Source organism: Lepus europaeus, chromosome 15, assembly GCF_033115175.1.
Source record: "Lepus europaeus isolate LE1 chromosome 15, mLepTim1.pri, whole genome shotgun sequence".
NCBI classification, from domain to species: domain Eukaryota; kingdom Metazoa; phylum Chordata; class Mammalia; order Lagomorpha; family Leporidae; genus Lepus; species Lepus europaeus.
Genome location: NC_084841.1, coordinates 15,004,459 through 15,018,171, shown reverse-complemented (window position 1 = coordinate 15,018,171; position 13,713 = coordinate 15,004,459).

The following is a 13,713-nucleotide window of genomic DNA, read 5'->3' as shown; positions in this document are numbered from 1 at the left end:
CTGGTTTACAAATGACAACAACAGCCAGAGCTGGGCCAAGTTGAAGTCAGCATCCAGGAATTCCAGCTGGGTCTTTCAAGTTTGTGGCAGAAACCCAAGCGCTTGAAACCTCATCTGTTGTTTCCTAGGAGCATTAACAGAGAGATAAATTGGAAGCAGAGTATCTGGGACTTGAACTGTCACTCTGACATGGAATGTAGGACTTCCAAACACACTGCAACTTAACCTACTGTGTCACACCATTTGCCCTTGACATCCATTTTAAATATTAAATATTTATATAATGAAGAGGAAGAGAGTAGCTGCTAAGCTTTAAACATGGAGATCAAATAAGCAAACAGAAATGCTGGTTGTCCTGTTTGATTGGGTTATATCGGATTGTATTTCATATGCATGTGTTGAAATACTGCTCAGTACTCCATACAAACAGACAAGTTTTAGATGGCAATCAAATATTTTCAAAAGGGGCTGGCATTATGGCATAGTGAGTAATACCACCACCTGTGACACTGGGATCCCATATAGGTGCCGATTTGAACTTGGCTGCCTCACTTCCTATCCAACTCCCTGCTAATGTGACTGAGCAAAGCAGCGGAATATGCTCAAGTTCTTGGGCCCTTGCACTCACATGAGAAACACAGATGAAGCTCCTAGCTCCTGACTTAGGCTTGGCCCAGCCCTGGTCATTGCAGCCATTCGGGGAGTGAATCAGCAGATAGAAGTGCGCTCGCTCGCTCTATCTTCACACACACACACACCTGCTCCTCTCTCTGTAACTCTGTCTTTCAAGTAAATAAATAAACCTTTTTAAGAAAACTAAAAAATAAAATAGTTTAGGAAGGGACAATTTCCAGAATCAGACAGAATTCCACAGCTGGTTCAGAATGCACAACCCATCACATGCCCAGGTTACATGCATAGCCAAAGAAAGGGTTGCAGGTTATTCAGAAACAACCTGACTATCGTCAGCATTTACTTTGTTAGGGCATGATGTGATGACACAACAGACTTGATCTGTTTGGTCAGCAGATTGTGATTGGCTGAGACTCTGCTACCGGCTGCAAGAATATACGCTTAAATCAGTTTGCAGTTGACAAGGTAGGTTAGGTTTTTGTTTGCTGCATAATGGAGACAACTTTAGGCCTAATATTATCACTCAAGCACTGAAACCGACTTAAGCTGAGCATATCAATTTAAGAATTTTAACTATTTTAAGTTCAGGATGTATAGATAACTTTGGTTTCCCTAAGTGTGATAGTCTAATAGATCTATACTATTATTTTAGTGTCAGAGAGTTGTTCACACTGAGTTAGCAGGAGGGATGAATAGTTGAGGGTCAAGGATTTTACAAGAGTCAGTAGAAACACTTTACTGCTTCAGCGTTTTTAGAACCTGCATTAAATCTGTGAAAGAGAGTCGTGGGGCCGGCGTTCTGGTATAGTGGGTAAAGCCACTGCCTACAGTACTGGCACCCCATATAGGTGTAGGTTCGAGTCCTGGCTGTTTCATTTCCAACCTAGTTCTCTGTTATGGCCTGGGAAAGCAGTGGAAGATGGCTGAAGTGCTTAGGCCCCTGAAGTCATGTGGGAGACCTGGAAGAAGCTCCTGGCTCTTGGCTGCAGATTGGCACAGTTCTAGCCATTCAGGTCATTTGGGGAGTGAGCCAGCTGATGGAAGATTGCTGTCTCTCCCTCTCTCTGTCACTCTGATTTTTCAAACAAAATAAGTAAATTCTGTGTGAAAATTATCTTATATATATTGTAAAAGAGGTGTTACACTTGGGGCTGGTGCTATGGTGCAGAAGGTTAAAGCCCTGGCCTGAGGCGCCGGCGTCCCATATGGGCACCGGTTCTAGTCCCAGCTGCTCCGCTTCCGATCCAGCTCTCTGCTATGGCCTGGGAAAGCAGTAGAAGATGGCCCAAATCCTGGGGCCCCTGCACCTGCATGGGAGCCCTGGAAGAAGCTCCTGGCTCCTGGCTTTGGATTGGCCCACTCTAGCCATTACAGTCATTTGGGGAGTGAGTCAGAGGATGGAAGACCTCTCTCTCTCTCTCTCTCTCTCTCTCTGTAACTCTGTAACTCTATAACTCTCTCTGTAACTCTGACTTTCAAATACATAAAATAAATCTTTAAAATAAATAAATAAATATAGTGTGTCTCCAGCATACTCTGTATCTCTATCATCACATCTAATCTTTGGAGTATTTGTAATATGATATCATTTCATATTTCACAAATATATGTTGGTTGGCCAAGAAGGCAATATTTAAAACTGAAATCTTAGGCCAAAGCATTTTTTTCCTTAGGAGTTTAAAAAAATTGCTTTAAAAGGTACTATAACAAACAATGATAATTTTAAACATGCTTATAAATGGTTTATCACCAAAATCAGGAATTTAGTCAAGCAATTTATTTTATTGATGCAATTATTCTTTATGTGTCTCCAGCTCTAATGGTCCATGTAATTTAAAAATGTCAATAAGATTGGTCTAAAGACTAGAATCCATTATTTGAGGGAAAAAATCTTGTACTTCTCTAGGTGTTTCAGTCTTTTCCTAATCATATGAAATTTATAAAATTGTTAATCAGTTGTTGTAGTTTTATGGTCTACAAATACAAATATGCATGCATACATATGCATAGGGTACACTGCAATACTTTTTCAGGTGTTTTTTTAAACAGTGACATATCGGATTATACATGAACAGAAACTAGATTTCAATGCTGTTTCTATACTTAGGGACAATTTAGTTGCAAATATTTTTCACACCATTAATTAACTCACAGAATGCAATTTGATATGTGCAAAGAGCAAGGTTAATAATACTGGTTTAGATAGGATATAATTGCTTATCTATTATTTCTCTGCCATGGCACTGTAGATTAATGCAAGTTATGGACCACTGCAAATCTGAGAATTTATGGGTGGAGCTGTTTACAGGATGATTGTATTTGTCATATTTTCCTAAGGGCTGCTAAAAAGTAAAGCTCATTAAAATTATTTACTGTGAAGCTCTCTTGATTCTCTCAACCCTTCATTAGACAGAACAAGTGAAAAAGTAGCAAGATGCAAACCAGTATCTTTAGGAGAGATGATATGAAACTATTCCTTTTCATCACTCTTCAAGCCCAGAGGAGATAGTATGATTGATGTTTCAGCTATAAGATGCACAAGGAGTTACATCAGAGTGATATTCCCAAATACAGGAACACAAGTTTATATACTTTTAGAAATTCATTACAATTTTCTTTCATGTGTCAACCTTAGTGAACATTTCAGTTTTCTTGACTATTTAAAATACTTCATTGCTGCACATTATTCTCCTAATAGTAATAGAAAAGGAATTTTATTTTTCTATTCCCCACTCAGTATTTAATTAGTTTATTTATTTTGTGTATATCAGAGGATTCAATTCCTTCATTGCCATCCATCCTTTCCCTGCCCTAATTTCATTTTATTATAGACTTGATGGGATAGAGATTTCACAAATGATTCCTCTGCTTTTTAACTGTATTGCAATTTAACCATTTACATTTATATAGGAATCTAAAGTTAGCAGATTGAGGTTCTCTGCTTTCAGAGTCAGGGTGACCTAGTGCATGAGAACACTCCAAAAAGCTTATGGGAAATGGAATTAGGTATGTTTACTTAGACACAACAAAGCTCCAAATCATTGCACAGTCTTTTCCTAGTACACATTTGCATCAAATTTTTAATTTTTAAGGCATCATATGTGATTCTTAGGGATTTAATTCCTGAACACAAACATGAGCACATATTAATATTTAAAACTAAATATAAATTTGTCTCCAAAGGGTTTTAAAGCAACTTAAACCAATTCTACTTTTCTGATAGTATTTGGATAATAATAGAAAGGGAGAGCATAGTCCCAGTCCTTACTCTGAATCTGTAAATTGATATACTTTATAATACTGAGTGAAAAACTTTGCCTTCCTAGACCTTAGTTTCCCTGTCTGTCTGGCATATTTGCCACTCCATGTAGCTGAAGGGACCTGGCACTAAGTGTTGGCAGATGGCAAAAGCAAGTAGAAGTCAAAAGACTCCATGAGGGGCAGGTGTTGTTCTGTAGAGAATAAAGCCACTGCTGGTAAGACCTGCATCCCATATAAGTGCCAGTTAGTGCCCCTGTTGCTCCACTTCCAATCCAACTTCCCTCTAATGACTTGGGAAAAAGAGCAGAATATGGCCTAAGGGATTGGGTCCCTGCTCCCATGTGGGACACCTGGAAGAAGCTCCTGGCTCCTATGGCTTACGTGCAGTGAACCCGCAGATGGAAGATATCTCTCTGTCTCTCCCTCTCTCTCTGTAACTCACTTCCAAATAAATAAACAATTTTTTAAAAAAGCAAAACAAACAAACAACAACAAAACCCAAGAAGATTCCTTGATTTGCTTAAAATCTAAAAGTCAGAAATTGGGAAAACCAAAGCTATTGTTTCTTTGTGCAAAATGTTAGTTGGAGAAACTATTAGCTTAAGCTTTTCCTTTTTGAATTCACTCCCATTTTATCACTGTGAGAGTTAATATTCACACTGCTGAATAATGGTAATTAAAATCGAAATATAAGTACTTAAGTTTTCAAAGAAATGTGCAAAATGATTGGGAAATAAAGAAATATGCCAAGGGTTATGAAGATTTATATTTTCTTTCCATTATTCCTGAAGATTTAATTTATTTATTTAAAAGAATTACAGAGAGAGAGAGGGAGAGACAGCGAGACAGAGGTCTTCCATACCTGGATTCACTTTCCAAATGGCCACAACAGCCAGCGCTGTGCCAGGCTGGAGTCAGAGCCGGAAGCCAGGAGCTTCTTCCATGTCTCCCATGTGGGTACAGAAGTCCAAGGACTTGGCACATCTTCTACTGCTTTCCCAGGCCATTAGCAGAGAGCTGGATCAGAAGCAGAGCAGCTGAAACTCAAACAGTTGCACACATGGAATGCTGCTGGTCCTACATCTTACCCTGCTATGCCACAGAGTGCCCCATTTTCTTTCCATTTTGTTTGATGCTTTCTTAGGCTACACTTTTTTCTTTTGGCAAAAGTAGTTAACTGTTTAAGAATGTAAATCTCTATTAACAAATAGAGAAAACTCTTTTTAAATGAATGAATTCTGAAAGTATTTATTTTAAATTTTAACATCATATAAATAGTAAGGAATTTCATCTTCCTTTGAAAATTTTCCAATTCTGAAGTCTTCAAAATTTTTAATATAATATAAACAAACATATCCTTGTTTGCTTTTATTGGCCTTGAATTATTAAAAAAATGCACCATAATAAAATTAATTCACAATGAAATTAAAGTTCTGTTGCTATAATATAGAAATATTTTTCAATATCACACATGCAATCATATTTATACATTCTTCTTTAGTGATCAAGTACATTACTTAGAGCTTCCCTGAGGATGATAATCTCAATGATGTACATCTGAGAAAGAACTTGGCACTAATGACTTAACCATTTTATAAAATAATATTCAAATTATAAATGTATATGACATTTTCTGGAAGGCATATTGGAGCTAGTTTAATGTAAGAAACTTATAATAGCATATTCTACTTTTTTGGTCTTATACAATATGGAAAAATTCAGGAATCATATGAACACAAATTAAAAATTAAAAAATATAGCTTGATATTGAAATATGATGAACCATGCTACTAGGTGGCACCATGGCACAATGACTATTTTGTGCTTAATATACTATTTTGTTTTTTTTTTTTTTAAAGCAGCCATTATACAAAAGGGTGTACCTGACACCTTCTCCATATTTTTCCTTCTTGAAAGCAGAAGATAAACCCTCCATAAGGGAGATGTCAACCTATGCATAGAGAAAGTGAAACTCTTATCATTAAGTCTGGAAATTGAGACTAAGAATTATGTGCTAATAGATACTAAAATAATTTTATCTTCATTTAGACTTCCCATAAAAAAGAGAAAACATATGGCATTTTTCTTTTTGGGTATGTTTTACTTCAAAATATCCTAGTACTATTGGCACAAAAATAGAGCTATAGAACCACTGAATTTCTGAGATCAGAAATTATACTGAATATCTACAACCAAGCTTTGACAAATAAGCTAAAATCATTCGCTGGATAAAGTGGTCTCTTCAACAAATGGTGCTGGGAAAATTGGATATCCACATGCAGAAGATTGAAACAAGAACTCAACCTTACATCTTATGCAGAAATTAACTCACATGGATCAAGGATCTAAACTTAAGACCTAAAACGATCAAATTACTAGAGGAAGACACAGAATAAACAATGCAAAACACTGGCTTAGGCACAGACTTCGAAGATAAGAACCCAGAATCACAGGCAATAAAAGTGAAAATAGACAAATGAGATTACACCAAGCTAAGAAGGAAACAATTAATAAAGTGAAGAGGCAACTGACAGAATGAGAGAATACATTTGCAAGCCATATTTCTGATAAAAGATTAACATTGTGAATACTAAAGGAACACAAGAAATTCAACAATAACAAGACATATAATGCAATTCAGAAATGGGCAAAGGCCTTTTTCAATGCATGAAATTCAGATGACCAACAGATACTGAAAAATTGCTCAAGATCACTGTACACATGAGAAAAATGGAAATAAAAATCACAGTGAGATATTACCTTACCCTAGTTAGAATAGCCATTATCCAAGATTCAAAAAATAGCAAATGCTGCAGAGGATGTGCAGCAAAAGCTACGTTATTATGGTGACGATAAAGAATTGTAAAACCAGTATGGAAAACAATATGCAGATTCCTCAGAAAACTAAAAATGGATCTACCATATGTCCCAGCTATCCTCCTCTTGGGAATATATCCAAAGGAAATGAAATCAACATATGAAACTATTACCTGCACTCCCATGTTTATAGTAGCTCAAATAGCTAAGATATGGAATCAACTAGATGCCCAACAACTGTTGATCAGATAAAGAAAATGTGATCTAATACAAGATGGAATATTACTCAGCCATAAGAAATAATACGATTCTGATGTTTGCAATAAGATGGATGCAACTGGAGATCATTATGGTAAGTGAAGTAAATACACCAGACTCAAATTGTCAGAGTTTTAAAAAAAGAGAAATCATGGCAGGGTTGAGAAATTAATCAACACAGAAATCACATTCATGGGGATTGTAATTTATCCTTAGATTTTATCTCCAATTACTATCAAATACCTTTAAAATAGAAAACAATTTATAAAAATTGCTTAAAATATTAATGTAGGAAACTCTACAGCATAAGTTTGCCATAAATTTTATAGAGATGTGGCCGGTGCCATGGCTTAACAGGCTAATCCTCCGCCTTGCGGCGCCGGCACACCAGGTTCTAGTCCCGGTTGGGGCGCCGGATTCTATCCCGGTTGCCCCTCTTCCAGGCCAGCTCTCTGCTATGGCCCGGGAAGGCAGTGGAGGATGGCCCAAGTCCTTGGGTCCTGCACCCCATGGGAGACCAGGATAAGCACCTGGCTCCTGGCTTCGGATCAGCGCCATGCGCTGGCCCCAGCAGCCATTGGAGGGTGAACCAACGGCAAAAAGGAAGACCTTTCTCTCTCTCTCTCTCTCACTATCCACTCTGCCTGTCAAAAAAAAAAAAAAAATTTACAGAGATGAAAGTGAATTCTAATTCTTGTAGATATTCTGTGGTTAAAACCTTCATTGTGCTTATTAAAAATGGTCAGCTTATGTTTTGCATTTCAGCTATGTGAAAAATAAAGTCTCTTTGGAAGGTGGGAAAAAAAAAAGAAAATGAATCCCTAAAGAACTTAACTACTTGTATGAGATTCCATAAGTATCAGAGTCCAGCTAGAATCTTATGCTTGAGACCTGTTTTCTCACTACATTAAATTACTATATATATAAGTTAATAAATAGAGGTAACAAATAAAGGCTCTTTTATTCTAGTGATGGTAGATATTAGATGGTGGCTATGAATTCTGGTTCTGGTTAACTGTAGGCATTGATTGTTAGAGAAAGAGGGATGTGTTACGACTTTGAGGTTCTGATTCCTACTCACAGTAGTAATGGAATAAATGCACTACAATATTCAGAAGTTTTAGGAGAATTCTGTGAATTCTGGACTTGGTTCAAGCCAAAACCAGGAGCCAGGAACATTTTCAGGGTCTCTCTCATGTTTGCAGAAACACAAGTATTTGGACTATCATCCACTGCCTCCTAAACGCATTAGCAGGAAGCTGGATTGGAAGTTTGGAGTAGCCAATACTCAAACCAGACACTCTGATATGAAATGCTGCCATTCCAAGTGGAAAACAAAGCCATTGCTCCACAATACCCACCCCCACATAATAAATTTGTTCAGCATCATATAAGAAAAGTAGAAACAGGAGTCTGTTATAATAACATCAACTGAAACAGTCTAGCTAAAAAATAAAAGTTAGATTTCATTCATTTAGTATCACTAAAGATTTAAACCTGGAAACAAGAAGTCAGATAATTGGCTGCTAACAAACATAAGTTTCATGACAGGATGTATACTATTCTTACAGGGTTAGTACATGCAGAGTCAGGTATAAAGTGTACAGATTTATGTTTGACTGCCAATCACATTGAAAATCAAAGAATACCTCATGGAAAAATTAAGGGTATCTGGTAGTAGAAAACAAACTTGATTGCTGATTAAAGAGGGGATATACAAATTCCCACAAATGAATGTAATCTCTATCACAAGGGGAAGCAAACAGCACAGTCATTAGTCATTCTTCTGATAAGGATCCTAACATATAAACCTTACTCCTTCTGAGTGCACTATAGGTGCTGCCTTGGTCACAGGTATTTCTTATAAGGTCGTGCTACCTGGAAACCAACTATAGGGCATCTTCACAGAATTGACAGTATCTCTGCTGACTTTGGCCTCTGCAATCACCATCCCATTCTTAAGTTCACAGAAATATAGAACCTTAGCATCCATCTTTCAAAGTGGCAAGGCAATCACTTTCACAAAAGAGGCTAAGGGCAGTAACAAAGGAGACACATTAAAGCAATTATTTTTCAGGGTAGATAATCTTGCTTGGATTCCTATTTCTGCCCTGCCAGCTCACTCCATTCCTCCAATTTACTGGTCTTTTTTGTTCATGAACATCTTAAAATCTGAGGTGACCATTTGGAACAGTGACTGAGATACCATTTGGGATGCCTACATGCCATCATGTAGTGTTTGTTTTGAGACCTGTCTGACTTTGCTTCTGATTCTAGCAGCCTGTTAAAATGCTCTTTGGGAGACAGCATGTGATGTCTCAAATTCCTGATGCCTTATTACCTGCATAAGAGGTTATGATATATAATAGTTTCTATTTGGTTTTATATTGTTTTTACTAACTCACCAGTGACCTTTATCTGATTAATAATATCCCTTAGTCTTCACTTATCATAATTAAAAAGGTCATGACACTTTTTTATGTTACATTTTGCTTGTTGATTGGTTGATTTTCAGCCTTACAATTTGACTTCATGATATCACATAGACCTGGATTTCCTTTTGCTTTCTGCACCCTTGTTTTGATCATTGCATACCAACCTTTCATTCTTCTCTACATCACTAGATATTACAGTAAGTAGGAAGATATAGAACTTTATTGTAATTCTATGCTCTCTAGATTCTTTTGCTAAGATAAGTAAACTCTGTATCTCCAACAGCTGTATTCTCAGCTCGAAGATTCCATATCTACCAATACACTCTGAAGATCTCTTTTTCAAGTCTTGCAAGCAGTTCCATCTGATTATACTGATCCACTCATTCATCAACTCATTAAAAATATTTATTGAATGCTCACTTATTTGTGCAGGGTATAAATCAGTCAGTGAACAAATCAGAAAGAAAGCAGAATCAAACAAAATTCTCCCTTCTACATAGTCAAAGTACTCTAAAGAGTGGAACAAATATAAAATTAATAAGACCATAATAATTTATATATCATTAGCTTAATGTTAATTGAGTAAAAGATTAAAATATTTCAAACATTCAAAATTTTGGATGGTGTAACCAAGTAATGTATTTTTGAGTAAGTGGGATAAACAGGGTTTAATAATTAAACTAGCTTTGGAGTCCCCAGGGAGAAGACATTTCTAATAAAAAAAAATACAAGTGCAAAATACAAGAGGTAGATATGCTGGGAAGTTGGTATACCTGAGTGAAATGAAAGAAAAATAGTGAAAAGATTTAAAAAAACTAATACTGAAGTCAAAGGAGCACTGGAGGCCATATTTAGTAGGGACCACATACATGACTTCAAGTGATTTTGTTTTTACTGTAAAATGGGAAACCATTGGAGAGTTTTGAGCAGAGGAATGACAATGATTGACATTTTAACAAGATAAAATTCTAGTTTCTGCCTCGGATTGAAAGGATTTTTGGTGAAGCAGTTTGAAAGGGTTGTGGAAGAAAGTGAATAGCTAGAATATTATTGAAATAGAATAAACTATCAATGAAGTGCTTAAGACATGCAGTGAACAATGGATATGCAGATCCAAGTCAAAGACAGATCCATGACTGAACAATTGCAAGAATATGTTTGATGCTTACTGATTAGGGTAAGCATTTCCCAAGTTACACTTAGAAAAACATTTAAAGACTAATTTTAATGTGAAAACAAGGGGCTTTTTTAAAGATGTATGTATTTATTTATTTAAAAGAGAATTGCAGAGAGAACGAGGGAGAAATCTTCTATCCACTGGTTTATTTTATTTATTTATTATTTTATTTATTTAAAAATCAGCTACAGAGAGTAGAGAGGGATAGACAAATAAACAGAGTGGGAGATCTTCCAACCACTGGTTCACTTCCCAGAAAGTCACAGTGGCCTGGACTAGCCCAGGAGTCAGAAGTTTTCTCCAGGTGTCCAACGTGGGTGACAGGGACCCAAGCACTTGAGCTGTCATCCATGGCTTTTCCTTGTCCGTTAGCAGGGAGCTGGATCAGAAGTGAAGCAACAGGATTCCTACCAATGCCCATGTTGATGCAGGCATCATAGGAGTGGCTTTACCCATGTAAATGTCACAACTCCGGAACCTAAATTATGTTTGTAGGATAAATGTCCTCATTGCTATAATGCAGTAAAATGTATTAGGAATCTCCAAGAAGGAAATTAAATATAAACATTTTCTAAAAATTATATGAATATAGGTTCTATAATATTAGTATCTTACTAGACATTCATTCCCCAGGTTTGGAATTTAGATCGACTAGTAACATGAACATCAGTTGATAAATTTAAAAAAAAATGGGAAGAATACATTTAATCATATACTCATTCAATCGATAAAAAGTTCCGTTAATATAGCCTATAAATGAAAATGGAGAATTGGAATAGATTGGTAGAGTACTTAAGAGATAAAGTCTCAGCAATGACAGAGTATCATTGACATTACTGATATAAACAGTTTTCTATTAGTTTCTCTGCAATATGTGATATTAATGCACAGTGATTTAATCTGACATTTAGGATTGTTAGATTTCCTGAATATCATTGAAGAGAAGATAATTTCAAAAAGCACACATTTTCTTTTTTTTTTTATTATTATACACAGTGTTCAACATAAGAATGCACTGGTAACATACGGCCCTTAAAATGTGTATATAAGGTTATTTTTTCAGAATGTAGGTTAAAACACTTTTACCATTCTAGAGAATGGTTTATGTTTGTTACATTGAGGGGACAGGGGTCTCATGAACTTTAAGTATGCATCTGGGTAGTGAATTATGCATTCTTTCTATAATCGTGTATATTTTATGTCAATAATAACAAATACTCCAAAGCTACAAAAACCAGAGAATAACAAATTTACCACACCGTATTCAACATCTTATAAAACCTCTGAAAAATTCAACTTGCAGTCTGATACATGTTTTAAAATATTGTGTAAACCGCCTTTGAATTTTACTTTGAAGCTAATTGATCCTGAGGGAGCTAAAAGCAGGACTTTGAATGAGAGCCAGACACTCTATAAATACCTATAGGCAAGGATGTGTCTGAGTATTGCTTTTTTTTAAAGATTTATTTATTTATTTAAAGTCAGAGTTACAAAGAGGCAGAGGCAAAGAGGGGCAGAGAGAGAGAGGTCTTCCATTTGCTGGTACACTGCCCAAACGGCCGCAACAGCTGAGTTGTGCCTATCTGAAGCCAGGAGCCTGGGATTCCTTCTGGGTGTCCCATGTGAGTGCAGGGGCCCAAGGACTAGGGTCATCTTCCTCTGCTTTTTCAGGCACTTTAACAAGAAGCTGGATTGAAAGTGGAGCAGTCAGGACTCAAACCCAGTACCCATATGGGATGCCAGCACTGCAGGCGGAGGCTGTAACTGCAATGCCACAGCACTGGCCCTCTAAGTATTGTCCTAAAAGAAATAAGAGCACTGGGCTCCTGACCCTCTGAGTGTCCTTATTGTTTGGTTATCTTACTTCTACCTTATATTGTATATATGACAGACTTTCCTTTTCGAATTCCTTTAGGCAGCTTGTTACACCTGCAACCTACTGATTATTGGAAGATGCTCTCCAGAGGTCCAGAAGCACATTCGTTTCCATTTGTATTCCTTCCATAATGTAGTTCTAGAAAGTGGCCATTTCTGTGGTCTCAAATGTCAGTTATGGTCAGTTCTGTCTCTTGCTGACTCTCCTGTGTTTCTGTCTATGACAGTTCTCCTTGGAGAACACCTATTTTCTGAAGTTCCACAGTCTCAATACTCCTCAGAGCCCCAGTTTGCTTACCTTAGCGAAATGTACCAGATTTGTATGTTCCTTTTAACTGAGTTTTCCTTAAGAGGTTTTATTTTGTAAAATGCATTTTAAACACTTTTAAAATGTTAAAAGCATATACAGAATGCTGATTATTGTACTTCTCCTTGATTGAACAATTTTATTATTGTCCTTTGTCCCCAAGGCAGCTTTGGTGTAAATTCAAACCCTCATACCATAACTCTTGTGATTTGTTATTGCTTTTTCTCAAGTGTTCAAGACATTGGATACATGCATTTATATTATGTGTTTTGCTAGAACACATCCAAGAGAATGAAAGTTGACTACAATTACAAACACATTTAGTAAACACAAGAGAAAATCAATCAGAGGCTCAAATATACAACTTAATGGGAACATGATTACACCTTAACATGTAAGAGATTTCACCAAACATTTATATTCCTGCATGCCACAGGAAGTCCTTCATGAGATTTGAGCAGATAACAAATTATAACTCCAGCACTGAAATAAAAATTATTGCAATTAACTTTCAGAGCTGTTTTGATGCTATTATTTAAAAGTTATTTAATATTGTACTATTGAAAATAAATGAGAATTTTGTTTCTGGAAACATAATAGCATAAAATAAAAACTAGTTACCATAGAAATAATTGGTAATAAAATATTGAATATAAAAAATTAATTCTTTTCTGATTTCAAAAATTAGAACAACTATGATGCAAAAGTCAAAAAAAAGAGAATGAGCTCTAAACTTGCCAGATGAGAATAATTGAGCTGCCCTCGTGGAATTTTCTCATTTCAGTACATGAGAGGGTAGAAATTTTAAAGGTTCTCCCTGGAGAATGAGAGATGGTATGGAACTTAACAAAGTATTTTAAAGGACAACATTGTAATAGGCAGCTACAGAACCAAAAAGAGCATCTTGTTCAGAACAGACTGCAAAAAGAAGTGGTTAATAAGGAAATCCA